The sequence below is a fragment of the Ursus americanus genome, chromosome 4 (assembly GCF_024610735.1).
Source record: "Ursus americanus isolate L20-20 chromosome 4, mUrsAme1.1.p, whole genome shotgun sequence".
Classification (NCBI taxonomy): Eukaryota; Metazoa; Chordata; class Mammalia; order Carnivora; family Ursidae; genus Ursus; species Ursus americanus.
The window spans coordinates 58,485,528-58,508,970 of record NC_142130.1 but is presented as its reverse complement, the minus strand read 5'-3'; the positions used below and the strand labels follow the sequence as shown (position 1 = coordinate 58,508,970).

The 23,443-nt window shown below is 33.2% G+C and overlaps 1 long non-coding RNA gene and 1 pseudogene across 1 annotated transcript in view; one reads left to right on the top strand and one right to left on the bottom strand.

Annotated features, from left to right (window-relative positions):
• LOC148110257 (uncharacterized) overlaps positions 1 to 23,443 on the top strand; it is a 165,782-nt gene that overhangs the window by 96,681 nt on the left and 45,658 nt on the right. The gene's annotated exons all lie outside the window — the stretch shown is intronic.
• Positions 1,512 to 1,856, bottom strand: LOC148110258 (large ribosomal subunit protein eL34 pseudogene; annotated as a pseudogene).

The window sequence follows — 23,443 nt, the reverse complement described above, 5'->3', positions numbered from 1 at the left end:
CTATTCCACCTGGTAACTGGAATTTAATAGAAGTATTATGGGAACATTGAGTGATTTTTAGTTTTTTGTGTACTTATTTATTGAATTTTAAAGAATACATCTTTGAAAAAAAGACTATCTGCCACAAAATTCAGATGTCTTTTACGAATGTTTATTTTGTTTCTTTTTAAGATGCTCCAATGGTAGCATTTCTTTTTAAAAAATTACTATTTTAGGTACTCAGCATATTTTTACACTGTCATCAACCATGCTTCTGCTAAGCACCTTACCTTGAGATACCAACATCTTAAGTACTCAAATATTGTAAAGCTCAATTAAAGATAAATTATGTCTATAGGACCGCATTCCCTGGCATTTGATCTCTAAACAAGTGCCTTCCAATAGAATTTTCTGCAATGGAGAGCTATTCTATAATCTGAGCCCCCAATATGGTAGCTACTAGCTACATGTGGCTTTTGTACACTTGAAATGTGGCTAGTGACTCTGAAAAAACTAATGTTTTGAATTTCATTTAATTTAATGTAAACTTCAATCTATGTAGCTACATGTAACTACCATATTAGAAGGTCTATTCCAAATCATAAAAAAAAAAGAGTTTTGCAAGACAGAAAACAGAAAGGATGGCTTGATTTAAATCTGGTTTTATTTATTCAGCCTCATTCAACAGCAATATCAATTGATTGCTCACTATTTTCCAGGCATTGGACTAATTATTAATTAGAAGGTATCCAATCATGAAGACATGTCTTATGAGAGAAAAGGTCTGGGGTAGGGGGTACTGTTCTTCATTCCCAAATATACCCTCAACATAAGTAAAAATACTCATAGGAGAAAGGCAAGCAATGAAATAGGTATGTGTGTGTGTGTACATGTGTGCATGTTTAAGAAGTGGGTATATCTATATATGTGTTCATGTTCGTATGTTCTGAGTCATTGATTAAATTTTCTGGAACAAAGACTCCAAGAGGGAGATATGTGTGAGGAAATTTATCAGGGAATGTTTTGACATTGGAGAGAGAAAAAAACTTATTTGAATTGTAATGTCATTGTGAATTACACCTCAGGTGATCATCCAGAAAGTTCTGGAGCCCGGTTATCAGACTCTGGCTGGGCTAGGGCAGCATCCACTAGTGACTGGGTTGAAGTAATTCCCTAAGAGGGATTCAGCAAACAAGCCTTGTTGTCAACAGTCTGAACAAATGGGAAAAGGAATGTGTCTGCCTGGGAAACAGGGAGAATGACAGAGGGAGGGGGATGAAGGTGAGGGGAAGGGGACTAGTGGAAGATGAATGGGAGCGAGAGTTGCAGACTGAGTTCTTTTTTTCTCAACACTCTTCATGTTATTATCTTAACCTTGTGTTGCTAAGGAATTTGAGGTAGTATACAGTATCATTTTCTTTAGTTTGACTGCATTATAAGTTCTTTAGCTGAATGATCATTTTAATGCTTTTGAGGATCACAGTCCATTTATTTTTTTTTACTTTTTATTACTCAAAAAAAAAAAAAAACCTTCATTTAGCTTTCTGACTCTGTGCTTGTGCCTTCAACACTTTCACAATGGTTTTCTGTTGGTCAGTAAGGAAAGCACACTTGATCCTGTCAGGAACACACTTAGCACACATGAAACCAGCTTAGGCCCCACTGACGTGTTTTTTTTGTCTTGGACAACCTCATACAAACTTTAGGACTCACAGCACGAACTGTCGAAGTTGGCTTGGGCACAGGCCACATGCATATTTTGGAGCTTCTTGGTATAAAGGTAAACTACTCTGTTACCGAGGTGTTTGGGACAGCCTAGTTTTGTTAGAGACTATATTGTAGGACAGTCTATGACAGTATGTCAAATGCTGGACCATTCTAAATGTCTGTGGACACCATTCCTGGAATAGGAAAAAAACTCATAGTCCTCTTTTAATGAACATTACATTTTTCACAGAAAATGAATATTTACCAAATGCTTCATAATTTTAAACCATGAAAAATTATAAAGTCCATATCATCTGATATGTTAGCTTATTTCAGACTTGGCCAATTTTCAGGCTTACCACCCTGGTGTAGGAACCTGTCTTTTTTGCCTCTAAATCCTCAGTAGATCTAAATAAAAAATAGTCAAGTGAATTAATTAGTGTAAAGCACTTATTTGTGTCTGTGTAGAAATTGTCATCATCTGTGAACATAGGGGAAAGTTTGTATACATATTAGAAGTGGATTCTTTTTCTTTCTTTATAACCCAGTTTCTGCCCCCTTTGTCCACCATTGGTAAAGCACAAAACTAATCATGCCACTCTCTCTAATGGCCTCATTCACCATGGAGATAAAGTTAAAACTCCTTTGCAATTTGTTATATCCCCTTGTTAACTTTCCTGAGGATTTTCCAACATTAGTTACTACTGTTACTCTTTTCCTTGCTCCTGACCTGCAGCTTACACTCTAATTACACTAACCTAACTATACATTACCTTGCTTTTTTGTACCTCTGTAGTTCTGAACATTCATTCCCCTCTGCTTGTAGTGATCTTTCCAAATGCCTCACCTAATAAATTCTTACCCCTGAAGAAAAAGCACAAATTAATTTCACTGTTGATTGTTTTTCTAAACTCTTACAATTAAGGGGAAGTAATCACTCCTTTTATTATTATTTCTTTACATTTTTCTCTCTTTGACTACTTATCTCTTCTGTGCTCTGCTGGTAAACACATTTGCCAGACTCTCTATCACCAGGTTTCTGGATACGCTTCAGGTCTTTCCAGTGAGATACACTCAGAAGAGCCTTGGGAAGTGGAAGAGGGGCAGAGGTTTTCTTCTTGGAGCTGGGTGGCTCCTATGTAAAGTTTAGCGGACTTGAGTTTGCAGTGGCCAGATTCTGTCTGGTTGCTTTGGGGTTCTGGAATAGCTAGAGGTCAGCAGTGGGCTCTAGACACTTCTTAACCTCTGAGTGGCAAGTGCAGTGGCTTGGTTTCAAAATCTACAAGCCACTCCCTGGGTTCCCCCTTCTCAGTCCTTCTAACAATACTATCAGCAACTTGTTCCCATATTAGGCTCTTTTGCTTGAAACAACTATAGTGGGTCTATTCTCTCAACTCTGCCCTAAATAAGGCTGTTAGCCTGTTTGATGAACTTAGGGATCAAGAGTTAATAGACACACTGAAAAGATAAATATTACATATATTTATTTAAGTATAATATATATTATTATGCATTTATATATCTAATATTATAATTACATGTAAATATATATGAAATAAATATAAACATATAAATGGAGAGACATATGAAAGTATTCATCCTTCAGTGTCATTCTAAACTGTCACCCTGAAGTGTTATTATACATCACTTCTTTCCTTGGGAAAGATTTAGATGTATTTTGATATAGACGAAAAGGTAGATGTATATAAACTTTTTATGTATAAAAAAGTTATTTATAAATATTTTTATATATAAAAAAGATTTAGATAAACCTTGATTGCTTTTGAATATGGCAAAACATAGAATTTAGCTATTCCTTCTATTTAGTAAACTGCTCTTGAATGATTGTAAAATTAGCCTACAATAGTACATATAATAACTTTAAAACATTTAGTAGTTAACTGCTTGACTATTTTGGTGGAAGTTGTATGTACAAAAGGATAGGTTTACGATACCATTATAAATATTATATAACTATAGATGTATAATATTATTATATCAAGCAGTGTTTATTTTCATGAAAAAAATAAATTTACTTTCACAGTAACAGCAGTAGTAATTTATGTTCTGTATTTTCCTGGTGTATTTAAAATAAAATTTGAATGATCAAAAAAAGTTTTCACATAACTCTTAGAACAACAGCTAAAAGGTAGGATGTCACTGGAACTATACTCATTCTAGAAATAAAATAATATGTGATTAATAATAATAAAATACCATTGGTAACAACCAGGTATGAGGATTTTATGCCCTTAAACCTCATTTTTTTCATTTTTAAAAAGGAATGTTTCTATCAGTTGTTTGATAAATACATATAAAACCTCAGATACCCTACAGTTTGCTTTAATGAGACTTTCTACCAAGATATCAGCAATCTTTATAAGATTCATGTATCTATTCCAACCTAACATACAGCACACTGAATTATTCAGAAACAAACAGCAAGTCATTCCTCTTTGCCTAAATAGAGCATTCCTCATTTTTCAAAATCATATTCCAGCACACGGTAATGCAGTCATCATGCTGAGACTGTCAGTAATAACCCTTAGTACTCAAGTGGCTTCTTGGAACAGCTGCTCTGACACAATTTAAAATCCCACATTCCTCTGAAGGGTAACAAATAATGACTATGGCTATAGAAACATTTGAAATCTTAATGAGATACTGTATGAAGACATTTACATAGTATAAGCGGTGTGTCAACAGAGTGCCCATTTTCTTCTATTAGGTATTTATTGTCTTTGAACCTTTTAGGAAATCAAAGACATCATGCATTCTCTACATGTGACATTCAAAAACTTCTGAAATTTGAGCATACATATTTAAAAGTATCCAGCACATTTTCCTATTCAGTAGATCAATTCTTCATGCCTCAGTGTTTCTGGACATAAAGCATTGTCATAAAGTGATGCAAATCATGAAAATCTAAATTACAAATTATGAATTTAAGAAATTCTTTTATAACTAGTTAATATTTAATGTGATTAGGGGCACCTGGGTGGCACAGCGGTTAAGCGCCTGCCTTCGGCTCAGGGCGTGATCCCAGCGTTATGGGATCGAGCCCCACATCAGGCTCCTCCGCTATGAGCCTGCTTCTTCCTCTCCCACTCCCCCTGCTTGTGTTCCCTCTCTCACTGGCTGTCTCTATCTCTGTCAAATAAATAAATAAAATCTTTAAAAAAAAATTTAATGTGATTATTCAGGTCCAAAACTGTTAGACCAATTTATTTTTGCAAAAAAGGAATCCAGGGATGCCTGGGTGGCTCAGTTGGTTAAGCGGCTGCCTTCGGCTCCTGGGATCGAGTCCCACATCAGGATCCTTGCTCATTGGGAAGCCTGCTTCTTCCCCTGCCTCTGCCTGCTGCCCCCCCTGCTTGTACTCTCTCACTCTCTGTCTCTCTGACAAATAAATAAAATCTTAAAAAAAGAAAAAGGAATACATAACTCATAGATTGAACAGCCTGATCAAAGCAAACACAAAAATAAAGGAAGAGAGAGAACAATAGGAAATATGAATTGATGCACATGAGTCTATACGAGAAGATAAATATGATAGAAAACCATGTTTTCAGCATTGCACTATAATTATAAATTACTGCAAACACACACAAAGAGGAGAGAATTGTTCCAATGTTAACCAAAGAACTTGGCATCGTCTTCTTACTTTATTATTGGCAAAATTCATTTTCCATCAACTAGATAAAGTTCGCCTCAGAAAAGAGTCTCTGATTTCTGCCTCTTACCTTAGAGGCTTCTTTGAGGCTCACCCGATTTGATCGGGCTCACACAAGATAGACTTCCTTTGGCTAACCTCGACTCAACTAACTATAGAGCTTAATTCCATCTGCGAATTTCCTTCACTTTTGCCATGACACTGAATAGGAGCCCAGAGTAATATTCCTAAAACGTGCCGTGTTTTACTGGGTAGAAGCAAGTTTCAGGTCTGTCTACACTCAAGGGAGAGTATTAAACATGGGTTTGGAGCATGCGGGGTTGTGTTGGTATTCTGCTTATCATAACACATAACACTATTCAATACTACTGCAAATGTTTTTGCAGTCATTTCACCATTGTTTGTTGGAAGTTCATCTTTTAGTAGTTTCTTCAAGGATCATCAGAAAGGCTGTCTTTGACCCAGTGAACACGTGACAATGTTGATCTGTTACTTTTGTCTTTGATAATTTATATGCTCATAGAATTACGGGTTTCTATTTTCTTTTTTTGAGGGATTTGCAGGCATTGCTACAGTCCTTTCAGAATTTATTACTGATGTTGAAAACTCTTAGGTCAGCTTATTGTTTTGTATTTATAGGTAAAATGATATTGTACTTTACTGTCATTTGGTTTTTTGATAAGCTTTGAAATCGATTAACTTCATAAAAATATTTCTAAACTGACCACTGTTGTTGTTTTTCTAAGATCCAGTATATCCTCTAATTTGGTAATTTTACTACATTTTCATTAGTTTTCTTGAATGTAATTGTTTTACCTCTTTTAAAATGTTATTTTTTATTTTGTGGATGTTTTGACTTTGCTCTTTCTTGTCCTGTCTTCCATCCTTTGTTCTACCTCAAAGTAATTTTTATTTTTCCTCTGAGATAGTTCATTTTTCTCTTACAATTCTTTTCAGAAGTCAACCAGTACCTACTTTATTTCTATAGTTCGATATGTTGTTCCTGAAATTTTGTATACTCTAATATCACAAGAGTAAAATGCCATACTGATTCATCATATATTTTTTAAAAGCAATGACAACTTTTTTGGTGTTTACATTTCTCTGTACAGTAATCCCTCATGCACCACCATAGTCCAGAAGCAAATACTTCTGATGTGCTGTCAGAAGGTCAGTAGTGAGCTAATGCTGCATCACAATGCCTACATCACTCACTCACTTTATCTCATCACGCAGGCACTTTATCATCTCACATCATTACAAGTAGACAGGTGAGTATGTACAATGAGATATTTTGAAAAAGATATTTACATAACTTTTATTACAGCATATTGTTATAATTGTGCTATTATTACTTATTATTAATCTACTGTGCCTAATTTAGAAATTAAACCTTATCTTAGGTACATATGTAAAGGGGAAAAATGTATACATAGAGTTTGGTACTATCTGTGGTTTCAGGAATCCACTGGGGTTCTTGGAATATATCTTCTGCAAATAGAGCACAGGGGTGGAGGTTACTCTGGCTAAAAAAAAATAAAAATAAAAAGTCTGATAAGTGTAACCATGTGGTTACTCTTTTTTTCCTTTTCTCCTTACATTTTGCAGACCCCATGCTTGATATTTTACACTTTACTTAGATTTGAGTGTTGTAATTGCTTCCTGAACTTGATTTTTATCAGGAGCACCAGCATTATGCTATAGTACAGGACAGCATTTCTGTGTAACAAGAGCATCTATTTGAGTACAGTCTCTTAGTCTATATTTCTGCCAAACAACAACGATCAGCTGCTTATAGTCTACTCACAGTGCAGCGTGGTTCTCCTTTACTAGCCTATCTCCCTGAAAAACCTACTTTCCGCAAATAGCTTGTCTGCATGATTGCTCATTCATAGCTACCTTTCAGATTCTTCTTTGTGCCAAATGAAGCTGGAAAGGGGAACCTTCTGCCACTAGCCATAATATATATCCCCTGTTCCAATTTTGTCTTTGAATCTTAAGCTGCATCACTTAATTTGGAGAATTTGCCTTAATTATAGTAGCATAACATTTTCAACCACGGACATCTTCTCTAGACATCATTCCAAGCCATTACCTCCATTTGCCTCCATTAAACAGACTTACCTCACACAGTGTAGTACAAGGATACATAAATTTTCCGTTATTTTTGCAAATAGAAATTGCATTTCATCTTATTTATCCTTCTTTATTTTGAGAGATGTCTGAAAAGACAATGAGAAGAGCACATGCCCCTTGAAAATTTTAAGTTATAGTTCTACTCTTAAATTCCATGTAAGATTTTTAAAAGTTGTTCAGTATTTCTATCCTTCTTTATTCCTGCTAAAGAGGATCCTATGTATTAGTTTTGTTTTGTATTGTATTGTGTTTAGTGATGGTTGTTAGGTAGCTACCTTTGTCATTGAATAGCTCAAAATAAAGTCTTAATATTACCCTCTGTTGAATTACAGTGTAGACAATATTCTAGGTGGTTAATTATTTTTCCTTAGCATTTTTTCAGATATTCTTTACAGCTGGTTAAAAACAATCTGCTATTTTAATTTAGCTAAAAATTACTTTTGTTTCTTCTGCAAATGATGTTATTTTACTCTTATAACTTAAAAAAAAAACCTGATTCTCTTCCAAAAGTTTTTCATATGCTGGATATAGGTGCATATATATTTTATTTACCCTTCTAGGCATAAGTGTAATATAAAAACAGAACTTATTTTTTTCTTCTATGACCAAAAAATCACATTGATTGTATATTCAAATATTACCATTCTGATGTTTCTTCCATTTTTTTTCTTATGAAACTTAAATATCTATCTCAGAGTCTCTACATGTCATACCACAGATCATTCTTCATATTACACCAATGCAAACGCCTTAATATTTTGGTGCATTAGTGGCAAATTCCTCAGTAGTGTCTGACAAGTTGCTAAGCTTTTCTTCATTAATATCTTACCTATTTTGTATTATCTATCGTGTTTCTATCACAAGGACAATATAGATTTTTTTTTAGTATTTCCAAAATTTTTCATTTTTTCCCATAGTTAAAAATTCTTATTTTATTCTTCTTTTATTTGCTAACACTGATTTTCATTTAATTTTTTTCATATAACTATTTGAGCATCACAAACATGCTGAATTTAATCTCTCCATTTGACCACTCTATAAAATTATATTTTAATCTATATTTAATTTATTTACTAGTTAATTTGTTTTTACTCATTACTATTTTTTTCTTTTATTGGAATTTGATATGTTGTATCATTTGGAAAAGAGTTTTCTTTCTAAATATATTCATATTTTGTCTTTGTTTTGATTTTCTTTTGCTGTCTCCTAATCAATAGTTGCTAGTGTCTATTCCCTGACCCACTAGTCCTTTGGACTTAAGGCTTGTGAAATTTTGCAGCCTTATAAAATTAATAAAAATTGGGCTTTTGAGTATATGGTGGTATTGGGGAGACAATTTAAACATGAAGTTTCCACCATCTTTTTTCAGTTCTGAAGCTGTTCGTGTTTCTCTAATCTGTAGCTTCAGGAGTACAGGTACCAGATAAAATAGAGGCTGCCCAGTTAAATTTGAATTTAAAGCAAACTGAGTAATATTTTTGTAGAAGTGTGCCTATTTTATCTGGTATTTCTATTTGCTAAATGTGACAATTCTGTTGGAAAGATGTTCCTTCAGTAGTATGGCTAGCCTCATTTGCTGAAGATAGGGAGCTTGACAAATAATGTTTATATTCAAGTAGGGACCCTGACTCTTGTCCCCATATCACATGGGGCACATATCTCTATCATTCCAGAGCCAAATCCTTTTTCCCCCTGGTTATGCCTTTTCAATTACCTATATTTATAATGGTTTATTTGCATTTAAAGTTAAGAATGGACATTGTAATCTGAACGTCCTGTGTCATCTTGACCAGAAATTCATCATTATTTTAAGAATAAAAATATATAGAAAAGAAGTAAAGCATCACAATATTTTTCAGAGTGTCCGGTTATCTACATATTTATGTCCTGTCCCAGAAAATAGATTCTGCACAAATATTTAAAGAGAGAGAGCTGTAATTCCACAATTCAATCTAAAGCCAGTGTAATACACTATTGAAATTCAAGTGTGAACATTTTCTATGGAATCACAAGCCCAGTGAAGATTTGGGAGAACTTGACATTCGTATTCTGCATTGTGTATAACACTGAACTTTTATGAAGTAGTTTATTATTAGGGATTAACTATAACATTACCTTTTAATGGAATCATAAATCTTTAATTACAGCTCAATATGTTCCTGGCTTAAATTGCTTTTGGTCTGAAAATTCTATTACAGTATACAGTATGAAGAAGCAATTACTTTTCCCTAAAATAAATATCCTAATTTTGAAACGTAGAAGAGATGCATTTTGCAGCACATATCTTTTGGTTGTTGAGAGGTTGGGTAGGACAGTATGATATCTTTCCTAGCAAAGAAATGTGACATTATTTACATGTTTTTACTAAACAAGAGAAAATCAGAATGGGAAGTGGTACTTTAAAGATCATTAGTTTAAACCACAAATGGAATCAGGATTTACTTTTATTGCACTCATAGTAATATTAACACAGTAACAACAATAACAAAGACACTAGTAGCAGCAGGAGCAAACATTTGCTTGAATATTGTCTATTAAAATAGTATCTAAAAGTTGTGTTTAAAATTATGTTTATTCTTTATGTGTATGTATTTAACTCAGTTTATATGAAACCTCATATATATTCACATGTATTTATGTGATTTAACACATAAAATAAAAAGATATAAGAGGTAAGTGCAAATATACCAGGCTAATTTAATCAATATTTTTAATTTAACAAAGACTAGAAAATATTGTGTAATAAGATAAATCTGGGCTTTAAATATCATCTTCACAGTAAATTTCTTAGTTTAACATTTTTCAAATAACAAACTTCTTTCAGTTTTATTGTTATTCTATATAAATTTGAGAATACTAATATCAGGCTAATAATAATAATTTCTTAAGATATGGATGTACCATATTTAATAGCATAATGCCTGGGTCATGGTAAATGTACAAATGATAGTTCTTTTCCTTGTTCCACTTATACTTCAAATAATCAGTGTGAAAATTTATAGTAAATACCTATTTAAAAGTATATTATGCTGGGATTTATTCTATTATACAAGATTGGTTCAATATTGAAAAGTCAAAAAATCACATGATCATATCAATAGTTACAGAAAAAGCAATTGACAAACCAACACCTATTCATGATAAAACATCTCAGCAAGGAAGGGAGAGAGGAGAACTTCTTAAATTTGAAACACAAGACTAAGAAACGCATAGAAAATAACATAAGAGAAACCTGGATGACTTTGGGTGATAACTACTCAGATTCAACCCCAAAAGTATGATCCATAAAAGAAATCATTGATGAACCGGACTTCATTAAAATTAAAAATGTCCACTTTGCAAAAGATAATATCAAGAGAACTGAAGATAAGCCACAGACTTGGGGAAAAATATTTGTTAAAGACCTATCCAGTAAAGAACTGTTATCTAAAACACACAAAAAACTCTTAAAACTCAGAAATAAGAAAATAGCCCAATTAAAAAAATGGCCTGAAAACCTTAACACTTTACCAATAAAGATACACAGCTGGCAAATATGCACATAAAGAGTTGCTCCACATTATATGTTATCAAGAAAATGCAAATTGAAACAGAAATGAGATACCACTATATGACTGTTAAAAAGGCCAAACTCTGGAACATTGACAACACCAGATGCTGAAAAGGATGTGGACAACAGGAACTCTCATTCATTGCTGGTGGGAATGCAAAACAGTACAATCACTTTGGAAGACAGGTTGGCAGTTTCTTACAAAGCTAAACATTTTCTTATATTTGATCAGTGATTGCATTCCTTGGCATTTACTCAAAGAAGTTGAAACTTATGTTCACACAAAAACCTGCACATGAATGTGCAGCTTCATTTATAATTGCCCAAACTTGGAAATATAATCAAGATTCCTTCAGTAGGTGATGGATAAAAAAAAACTGTGGTATATCTGGACAATGGGATATTATTTACCGGTAAAAACATACGAGCTATGAAGCCATGAAAAAACAAACAAACATGAAAGAAACTGAAATGCATATTACTAAATGAAAGAAAATCTGAAAAAGCTACATACTATATGATTCCAACTATTTGTCATTCTAAGAAGGGCAAAGCTATGAAGACAATAAATGATCAATGGTTGCCAGGGGTTGGTGGGACAGGGCTGGAGGGAGTAGGATGAATTGGAAGAGCACAGGGGATTTTTAGGGCCATGAAAATACTCTGATACTGTAATGATGGATACATGTCCTTATACATTTGGCCAAAACCATTGAATGTACAACACTAAGAATGAACCCTAATATAAATTACGGACTTTGTGTGATAATGATGTGTCAGTGAAGGTTGATCCATTCTAACAAAGGTACCATCCTGGTAGATGACTTGATAATGGGGCAGGGGACTCTGCATGTGTGTAGGAAGGGAATATTTAAAAAAAAAAATGTCTATACCTTCCTCTTAATTTTGCTGTGACCCCAAAACTGCCAAAAAATAAAAAGTATATTATGTTCTATGGTGCTGTTATTATCCACTGGTGTTTTGATGTCAGGTGAATATGTTAAACATACCCTGTTTCCTTTGAACTGTGTTCCTTCACATGAAAAATATGTTTGGTCCTCTTCATTTATTTAATTTATTGGTTACATCTTATTTTTTCATTTCTCACTATAATTTAACTACATCATATTCTTATTTGTAAAAAACAAACACAAACCCCACTTCATTTGATTCTAAGGAATATTGGTATAAAGACATTTTATAAAATATCAAAAGAAAAATGTCATAAAATAAATCATTAAGATGACCCATTATATGTGGTTAAATCACATTGATGTAGTTATTTCACAGAAAAAATATTATATATAATATATATATGAAAAATTTGATCATTTTAAATAAAGCAGGCAGAGACTATTAGGTATTATATAAAATAAGCAGTATTTGTAAAAAGTAGATGCCATCTTTTTTTTAATTGAAGTATAGTTGACATACAATATTATATTAGTTTCAGGTGTATGTACAACAGAGTGAATCAGCAGTTATGTACATAATGAAATGCTCACCATGAAAGTATAGTTACCATCTGTCATGATATAAAGTTATACTATTGACTGTATTTCCTACACTGTACTTTATAAACCTATGACGTATCTACTGTATAACTTGAAATTTATCTCTTAATCCTCTTCACCTGGTTCATTAGCTCTCCAATAGGAAACCCCCAATTTTTCTCTGTATTTACTGTTTTGTTTGCTTGTTTTTTGTTTTGTTTTGTTTTAGATTCCACATATATGTGAAATTATATGATATTTGTCTTTCTCTCATTTATTTCACTTAACGTAATACCCTCTGGCTCCATCCATGTCACAAATGGCAAGATCTCATTCTTTTTTTGTGGCTATTATTCCATTTGTGTATGTATGTCACATCTTTTTTATCCATTCATCTATGGGTGGATGCGGGTTGTTTCCATATCTCAGCTATTGTAAATAATGCTGCAGTAAACATGGGGGTATAAATATCTTTTCAGATTAGTGGGTTTTGTTTTGTTTTGTTCTTTTTCAGATAGTATTTTTGTTTTCTTTGGGTAAATACCCAGCAAAGGAATTACTGGATTACATGGTATTCCTAATTTTATTTTTTTGAAGAATCTTCATATTATTTCTCATAGTGACTGCACCAAATTACTATCCCAACAGAAGTGCACAAAAGTTCCCTTTTCTTCACATGCTGACCAACACATGTTTTTTCTTGACTTTTTAATATATTTTGAGGGGATACCTCATTATGGTTTTGATTTGCATTTCTCTGAGGATTAGTGACGTGAGCATCTTTTCATGTACCTGCTAGCCATCTGTATATCTTCTTGGAGGAAAAATGTCTCTTCAGGCCCTCTGCCCAGTTTTTAATTGAATTATTTGGGGTTTTGTGGTGTTGAGTCATATGAGTTCTTTATATAGCCTATATATTAACCCGTTGTTGGATATATCATTTGCGAATATCTTCTCCCATTCTCAATAGGTTGCTTTTTCATTTTGTTAATTATTTCTTCACTGTGCAGAAACATTTTAGTTTGATACAGTTGCATTTGTTTATTTTTCAGTAGCCTGAGTAGACATATCCAGAAAAATATTGCAAAGACCAATTCCCAAAACATTACTGTTTAAGTTTTATTCTTGAGTTTTACGGTGTCATGTGTTATATTAGGTTTTTAATCCATTTTTAGTTTATATATATAAAGTAGAAGAAATGGTCTAGTATCATTCTTTTGAAGGTAGCTATCCAGTTTTCTCAACATTATTTATTGAAGACATTGATTTTTCCCCAGTGTATAATATATATATATACACACACACACTTTTTTTTTTTTTTTTTTGCTCCTTTGTTGATTAACCATGTAAGTGTGGTTATTTCTGGGCTCTCTATTTCTGTTCCATTGATCTATGTGTCTGTTTTTGTGCTGGTACATACTGTTTTGATTACTTCGGATTTGTAGAATAGTTTGAGATCTGGGACTGTAATACCTCCTTCTTTGTTCTTTCTTAAGATTGCTTTGGGTATTTGAAGTCTTTTATGGGTCTTTTGTGGTTCATACAAGTTTTAGAAGTATTTTTTCTAGTTCTGTGAAAAATGCCGCCAATATTTTGATAGGCATTGTGTTAAATCTGTAAATTGTTTTAGGTAGTATGGGTATTTTAATAAGGTTAATTCTTCCAATCCATGTGCATTGTGTATCTTTCCATTTATTTGTGAGGTCTTCAATTTTTTTCATCAATGTCTTAGAGTTTTAAGAGTATGTTTTCATCTTCTTGGTTAAAAATTTTCCTAGATATTTTATTCTTTTTGGTACAGTTGTAAATGAGATTGTTTTCTTAATTTCATTTTGTGCTAGTTTGTTATTAGCAGAAAAATGCGACAAATTTGTCTTTTAATTTTGCATTCCTCAACTTTACTGAATTCTTTTATTAATTCTAATAGGTTTTTTTGTGTTTGTTTTTTGTTTTTTGTGGAGTCTTTAGGGTTTTCTATATTTGTAACATGTCATCTGCAAATAGTGAGATACTTCTTCCTTACCAATTTGGATGCCTTTTTCCCCCTTTTCCTTGTCTGGTTGCTATGACTAGGACACCCAACACCCTGTTGAATAAAAGTGGTCATAGTGGATATCCTTGTCTTCTTATTGACCTTAAAGGGAAAGCTTTCAGCTTCTCACCAATGAGTATGATGTTAGCTGTAGGTTAACAAAGATAGAGATATTACAATCCCAGATTTCCATAAACATATGGTCTTTATTATGTTGAGGTATATTTTCTCTAAACCCACTTTATTGAGTCTTTATCATGAACATAGGTGGAGTTTTGTCAGATGTTTTTTTTCATCTATTGAAATGATCATTTGAATTTTATTTTTTCATTTTGTTAATGTGATGTATTGATTGATTTTGTGGATATTGAACTATCTTTGCATCCTTGAAATAAATCCCACTAGATCATGGTGAAGATATGTCTAACGTATTGTTAACGTTTGCCAATATCTTGCTAATAGTTTGCCAGTATGTTGTTGGATTTTCACATCTATGTTCATTAGGAAGGATATTGGTCTAACTTTTTTTCTTTTTTTCTTTTTTTTTTTGTAGTGTCTTTGTCTTGCTTTGATATCAGGGGAATACTGGCCTCATAGATGATTTTGGAAGCATTCGTGTCTATTTTTTGGGAATAGTATGAGAAGGATAGGTATTATCTCTTCTTTAAATGTTTGGTAGAATTCATCTATGAAGTCACCTGAAATGGACATTTGCTTTTTGGGAGTTATTTGATTACTGATTCAATGTTATTACTAGTGACTGGTCTGTCCAAATTTTCTATTTCTTTCCAATTCGGTTTTGGAATATTGTGTTTCTAGGAATCTGTCCACTTTTCTAGGTTGTCTAGTTTGTTGGCATATAATTTTTCATAGTAGTCTCTTATAATTCTTTGTGGTTTTGTACTGTCAGTTGTTACTCTTAATTTGATTTTATTTGAGTCTTTTGTTTTTCCTTTGTGAGTCTGCCTAAAGTTTTAAATATTTTTGTTAAACTTTTCAAAGAACCAGCTCTTGATCTCATTAATCTTTTCTGTTTTTTTCCATCTATTTCATTTTCACTCTGATCTTTATTTTCCTACTTCTACTAACTTTGGGATTTGCTTGGTTTTTTTTTTTTTCCCCTCTAGTTCTTTTAGGTGTAAGTTTACTGGGTTTATTTGATGTTCTTCCTGTTTATTGAGGTAGACCTGTATCACTATATACTTTCCTCTTACAACTATTTATACTGCGTCCCATAGGTTTTGGAGCATTGTGTTTCCATTTTTATTTATCGCAATGTACTTTTAAAAAAAATTTCCTCTTTGATTTCTTCATTGAGCTATTGCTTGTTACTAGCATTTTGCTTAGACTCCACATGATTGTATTTTTCCAAGTTTTCTTTTTGTAATTAATTTCTAGTTTCATACCATTGTGGTTGAAAAAGATGCTTGATATGATTTCGGTCTTCTTAAATTTATTGAGACTTGTTTTGTGGCTTAACATGTGGTCTGTCCTGAAGAATGTTTCATATATACTTGAAAAGAATCTGTATCCTGTTGTTTTTGAATGGAGTGTTCTATATATAACTACTAAGTCCATCTGTGTCCTTCAAAGCCACAGTTTCCATATTGATTTGCTTTAGGTTCACCTATCCATTGATGTAAGTGGGTTGTTAAAGTCCCCTACTATTATTATATGACTATTTCTCCCTTTGTCTGTTAATATTTGCTTTATATGTTTAGATGCTCTATTTTGGGAGCATAATTATTTATGCTTATAATTTATATTTATTTATAATTGTTCTATCTTCTTATTGGATTGATCCCTTTATCATTATCTAATGCCCTTGTCATACATATATACATATATATATATATATATATGTGTGTGTGTGTGTGTGTATGTGTGTGTGTGTGTATATATATATGTGTGTGTGTATATATATATATATATATATATATATATATATGTCTATATTAATTTGATGGTTGCTTAAGTTCGAACACATTCTAAGAGCACTACATTTTTAATCCCCCCTCCATATTTTGTGTATATAAGTCACATGTTTTGTCTTTTTATTTTTGTATCCTTTAATTGTTATAGTCATAATCGATTTTACTACTCTTTTAAGCTTCATACTGGTTTTATAAGTGATTGATCTACTCCCTTTACTATATATTTGCTTTTATCAGTGAAATATTTTCCTTTCATAATTTTCTTCTAGTTATGGCCTTTTTTTTTTTTTTCTACCTAAAGAAGTCCCTTTAACATTTTATATGGCTGGTTTAGCAGTGATGAATGTCTTTAACCTTTGTCTATGAAACTCCTTATCTCTCGTTCAATTCTGAATGATAACCATGCTAGGAAGAGTATTTTTGGTTTAGTTTTGTTGTTGTTGTTGTTGTTGTTGTTTTGTTTATTGTTTTTTTCTTTCAGCACTTAGAATGTATCATGGCATCCCTTGCTGGCCTGTGAAGTTTCTGCTGAAAAAATCAGCTGATGGTCTTATGGAGTTTCCCTCATGTATAACACATCACTTTTTCTCTTACTGCTTTTAAAATTCTTTTTTTATCTTAAACTTTGACATTTTAACTACTGTGTATCTTGGTGTGGACTTCCTTGCATATATTTCGTTTTGAGTTCACTGTGCTATTAAATGCCTGTTTCCTTCCCCAGGTTAAAGAAGTTTTCAGCTATTCTTTCTTCAAACAAGTTTTCTGTCTCTCTCTTTTTTTCTTCTGGGATAACTTAAATGTGAATGTTAGTATGCTGATGTTGTCCTAGAAGTCCCTTAATCTATCTTCATTTTTAAAGTTCTGTTTTATTCTTGCTATTCAATTTGGTTGTTTTTCATTACCATGTCTTCCAAATTGCTAATCCATTTTTTTGCATCCTCTAACCTAGTGTTGAATCCCTCTAGTGTATTTTCATTTTAGTTATTGTATTTTTCAACTCTGCTTAGTTCTTTTTTATATTTTTGTTCTCTTTGTCGAAGTTCACACTGAGTTTATCCACTCTTCTTTCAAGTTCAGTGAGCATTTTTATGACACTTACTTTGAACTCTTTATAGCACAGCAATGCCAGGTGGGGGAGCAGCACCAGCAAATGACACTTACTTTGGAATCTAATTTGATTATCTCTCTTTCTTTTCCTGAGATTTTTTTCTGTTCTTTTGTTTGAAACATATTTCTCTTGTCTCCTTATTTTGTCTGTGTTTGTTTCTATGTATTAGATAGCTCAGATATTTTCTCCTGGTCTTGAAGATAGTGCCCTTATGTATAAGGCATCCTATGGTGTCCAGTAGTACAATCCTCCCTGGTTACCAGAGTCAGGTGCTCCGGGAATGTCTTCTGTGTAGGCTTGCATGCTTTCCTGTTGCGACTGGGCTGTCACTGCTACGTGTGTATGCTGGTGTGTGGGACTGGGCCCAACCTAGTTGGATGCAGTGACTGGTTGTGACTACTGTATCCACACTGGTTGGCAGGGATGGCCTCTGGCACAGCTGGCTAAGAGGCCAAGCTGTAACTGCAGCAGGCATGCTGGTGGGTGTGGTTGACCCCCAGCCTGACTAGGTATGATGATGAGTTGTGACTACTTGGGACAAACTGGTGGGCAGGGCTGGCCCCCAGCATGGCTGGCTAGAGGCCCACCTGTGGCTGCTGTAGGTATGCTGGTAGGTAGGATTATTTCCTGGTATAGGTCGCCGAAAGGCCTGGCTGTAACTATTGGCAGGTGTGCAGGTTGGAAGAACTATACCCCCCTTCCTGATACAGAATGTTCTTTGTAGTGGCACTAGTTCTCACCAGGGCTGTCCGCTGGTGGGGTGGGGTGGTAGTCACTGTGGGGGGATGCTGGTCCTAACTGTTGCTGCCCACTGGGTGTGGCAGGAGGGTGTGCACTTTACAAAGGTGTGTTTGCTTATGTGGGCTGGGTTTGCACAGCAACGCTAGGGTGGGAAAGCAGCACCAGCGAATTAAATGGGAACGGTCAGAATGTGCTTCCACCATCATCAGGCCAATTAGGCTGAAAAGAAGGCAAGAAAATGGTGCCCAGTAGCACTCCCATTTCTAGAGAAGTTTCCTACAGGTCCCTGCCCATCCAGCACATCTTAAAATTAGTCAACAATAGGCCTTCGCTTATAACCTAGGCTATTTTGAAATTGCTGCCTCTGTGCTGGGTCTCAGATCAAGTGATATAGTGTGCTGGCCCATTAAGAGCAGAGTCTGAATTTCCTATAAACCTTTGGTTTCATGGAGTTAAGCCCCATTGATTTTCAAAGCCAGACATTATGGGGCTTGTCTTCCTGGTACAGATCCCCAGGGTGGGGTGTGCCTGATGTAGGGCTTGATTTTCTTGTTCCTCTGGGAGAATCTCCATGCTTGTGATATCTCACCTGCTTGTGGGTCACTGCACAAGGGGTTTGGTTCCCAGTCATGTCTCTGCCCCTCCTGCCCTTCTCACTGTGGTTTTCTCTTTATCTCTTCCGCCGTGGAAGTGCTGTTCTGCTAGTCTTCAGGTCATTTTCGGAGTGAGTTACATTATATGTGGTTGTAGCGTCAGTATGTCTGTGGGAGAAAGTGAGCTCAAGATCCTCTGACTCTGACATTTTCCTTGACTTCTAATGCTATCTTAGTTTCAGTATATTAGTGTCCTTTGATTTTTATCAATAATAACTAAACAGCAAATATCCACTGTTTAAAACCAGTAATTCTTAAAAATAGCAACTATTCACTGTTTAAAAACAGACACAGTCGGATTAGCAAAATAGTATAAACAGAGACAATTCTGTTAGTTCCACAATAAAAACAAACAGGTGCAATGCCAAAAACAGGTACTCATGGATTATATTTGGAATAATAAAAGAAATAGAATGTGTCTGGTTCTCATCTGTACACATAAGTCCAATGACTAGATCAGAGTGGTATTTTTTAATTCAATAAAAACTTCATCAACTAATATACACTTTACAAAGGAATGCAAAGATGAATGGAACATAACTCATTTCTCATGTGAAGGAATATATACTTTATTGCAGGAGAATGGCACATATTTAAAATATGCAGATAATTAGTAAGAGAAAGGAAGTGTTTTTTAAATTGAAACATGTATTGTTTGAAAAACTATTTTACTTTGGGGCGCCTGGGTGGCACAGCGGTTAAGCGTCTGCCTTTGGCTCAGGGCGTGATCCTGGCGTTACGGGATCGAGCCCCACATCAGGCTCCTCCGCTGTGAGCCTGCTTCTTCCTCTCCCACTCCCCCTGCTGTGTTCCCTCTCTCGCTGGCTGTCTCTATCTCTGTCGAATAAATAAATAAAATCTTTAAAAAAAAAAAAAAAAGAAAAACTATTTTACTTTGACATTATAAGTTCTGCCTCCATTATCCCTGTAGAAAACTATGTGAAATACTTAAAAATATTCTTAAATGTTCTGTGGCTACCTACAAATAGTAAGTTGTGTATTTCCCTTTAAGGGTAGAAAAATGTGTGTTTTCAAATGAATTATTACTACAAAACCTTAAAATTTTAAGTAAAAAAAGTACATTCTGCTGAAACTAATATTACACTTTAACTGGAATTTAAATAAAAACTTGGAAAAAATACATTCTGAAATTCTATATTTTATTAGCCTAATTTGGTTCAAAATTGAAATACATACATGTTTGTGTGTGCACACATGTGCATACATGTGCAAACAAAACCCTGTTTGAGTGTATATTTCCAGAAAGTTAATTGTGGTTATTTCTCGCATGCGTTACTGCTAGTTTATATTCCCTGATTCTCTTTTATATTCTCAGATTTTTGGTAGGGATTTTCCATACATGTATATTTTATATAATACATATATAACATATGCCATATATTATATATGCATTATATATTATACATGTAACATAATATGAAATATATATAAAATGTTACATATACATATTATACACATATAACACATTACATATATATATAAACATATATATAATAAATGTATATTATTTTATAATTAGACATATTAAGTAGTAGAAATAAAAGGTCTTTTCCAGAACATAGAAGGATGAATATTTTAAGAGTTAAGTTTAAATTCTCTGTTTAGTGGGATAGTAGTCAGTCATTGAAACTGTATAACACTTTTAACATCAAGGTGACCACCAATGATACAGGTCAAGTCCAAAGCAGAAAGTGAAGAGGGATTAAATATACATAGAATATAATTACAGAAAACAAACTATCAAATTTTCTGAGAAATCATGTGCAAAATAACAAGAGAAAAATCTTAATGAAACCTGATAAAGATTTATTAAGTATTTTAAAAATCTTTTATAGAGTCCTATACTATACTTTGTGCATCATTGTATTTGAAAACATGACAGCAAAGCTGTTCTTTTTTTTTTTTTTTATGTTGAGAATCTTTGACACATTTATATGCTATGGAGATCTAGGAAAAGTTTGAAATTTTAGTCAATCAACCAGATGGTTTATCTGCATGATGCCAAATTGCCACCTGCTTAATAACAGTTGCATGATTAACTGTACTTTTAAAATTTTTATCCACGTGTTTGGCATAATGTAGAAACAATCATTTTATATATTTTAAAGCATTTAATGATACCACATATTTGACAGCATACATGATCTCTATATTTCATGAAAATAACTCTATTAAGGACGTAGCACAAAAGCACAAAATGTACTGTATGGTGTAAGTGTTCATATCATTGTGAGTCTTACACTTTTAATTATTTCTAGAAAATATTTTGTAGACTCAATCTTTCACCTATCTGCTACTCTGTTTCTTTGATTACAAAAGGCTGGAAGAGAGCATTTATATTCAATTTTCTAAGTACCAAAGCTGCTTTGCAATGCTACCTCAGAAATTTGATTGGTAAAATAACTTAGACGGTATTTTGTGTCTTTCTATAACTCATATAATAGACTTAATTTACACAAATAGTAGAAAATTTAATGAAAATTTTCTTTTTGTATCAACACACTTTAATAGCACTATAGCTGTCATACAACCAGCTATGTAACATTCTCTGTGTTAATATAGATCATAAGCACAACTTGCATGCTTTATGCAAATAACAAATGAATAAATTACATTCTGATAATAAACTCATGAAATTTTGAGAGCAAGTTGTATATAGGCCATTTAAATAGACGATACGTAAAAATGGAATTCAGAAAGTGACAAAGTTAGTTTAAAAGGATTTCAATATTTTTATTATGAATGTATATTTTAAAAAATATAGGTTTTCTACATTTTTCTTTTACTAAACATCATAATATTCAAGATGCTGTGCACGGTAATTACTGAAGTTGATTTGTGCTTGGCATCTATTCATGTATTTGTTAGTGCTGCATAAATGTTGCTACCTGTTAACTTTTTCTTGCAGATTAAATATTTCAATTATCCAGAATGTGTTATCATTAAAACAACGCACAGCCAAGGTTTTCCCCTTTCCCCCCATTAGTCTCATGAGTAAATTTGGCTTTAGTAAAGTTACAGAAATGGGACTTCCAAAAGCCTTCAATACAAAATTTAAAATATTGCAAAGAATCTCAAATATCAAGATGATTGGACTCAGATAAAATAAATGAATTAAAACTGCTTTAAAATTATGTCATAGATAAAGATTTTTATGTATTTGATGACAATTCTTGAAAATTACAAATCTAAAATATTGGCTTTATTTACTCAATGTTTTGGAACTTTCTGAAGCTATATTCTGAAACCCAAACCTTTCCCTGACTCTTCTAATCTTGTTTACTCATCCATCCCTTAATTTCCTCTTTAAAACAATTTTCTTCCCACATTATGTGTAATTTCCCCCCATACTGTCTAGTCTATAATAACTTTTACTGGATTGTGACAACTGTGGACACTAATTAAATCTCTCAGTCAAAGTCTAACAATACTCTCTCCCTCTGTTCTCAGCCTCCCTACCACATGAAATTTTAAATGAAGGATGCTTGGTAACTATGACCTATGATGTTTTAGATTTAAGAAAACACAAATATTTCTGTTTATCAAAATAGACAATGTTTGTAGATATTTAGTGAGAGACACTATAGGTGCATGCTGACTAGTAATATTGTTTTGCCAACATCTTTTCTTCAAAAGGATCTTTTAAAACATATCTCAAATAGTCAGTCTGTTCGGGTGCTTAGAAGTAATTCTACCAAAAGGAAAAATGAAGACACTGATACTACTCTAGAAAGACCATAAAAAGAGAAAAGAATATTGTGTGAATATTTCTGTGTGTGTGTGTGTGTGTGTGCGCGCACGCGCACACGCACATGCACCTGTGCATATACAGGTTTATTACATATTCTGGGCAAATCGTCTCCCTCCCTTTTTTTTTTTTTAATTTGATTTTATGAGAGATTTAGTGTCTAAATTACTATCACAGTTTATAATTTTAATTTTTGCATGTGGGATCCTTTGCCAATTTATAGAATCTTTATAGTTTTATATTTTTTCAGATAAGCACATTCTTTCTACACATTAGTCCTTTATTTTTTGTATAATTTTTGATTCAGTGCCATTTTTGAAACTAGTTGTTGAACTTTTCTGAGTACTTTGCTGTCCCTAGAGTTGGATTTAGAATGGCACAAAATTTCTTCTAAACTACAAGTAGAATATTATTTTTATCTTCTAGGAGAAAAAAAAACAATTGATAGAATTTTAATTTGTTGTGATATTTAGAACTAGATTAGATACTCAGTATATTTTGGCTTAATATATAAGAACAAGACGAGCTACATACAAATATTACTATCATCCTAAGCAAAAAGCAAGGCTATATTAACATTCAAGATTTATAGACTAAAAATGGTTTGTCTTAAATGGTAGAATTAAATCTGTACTTTGTGACATAATCTGATTAAATGTGTATTCTGA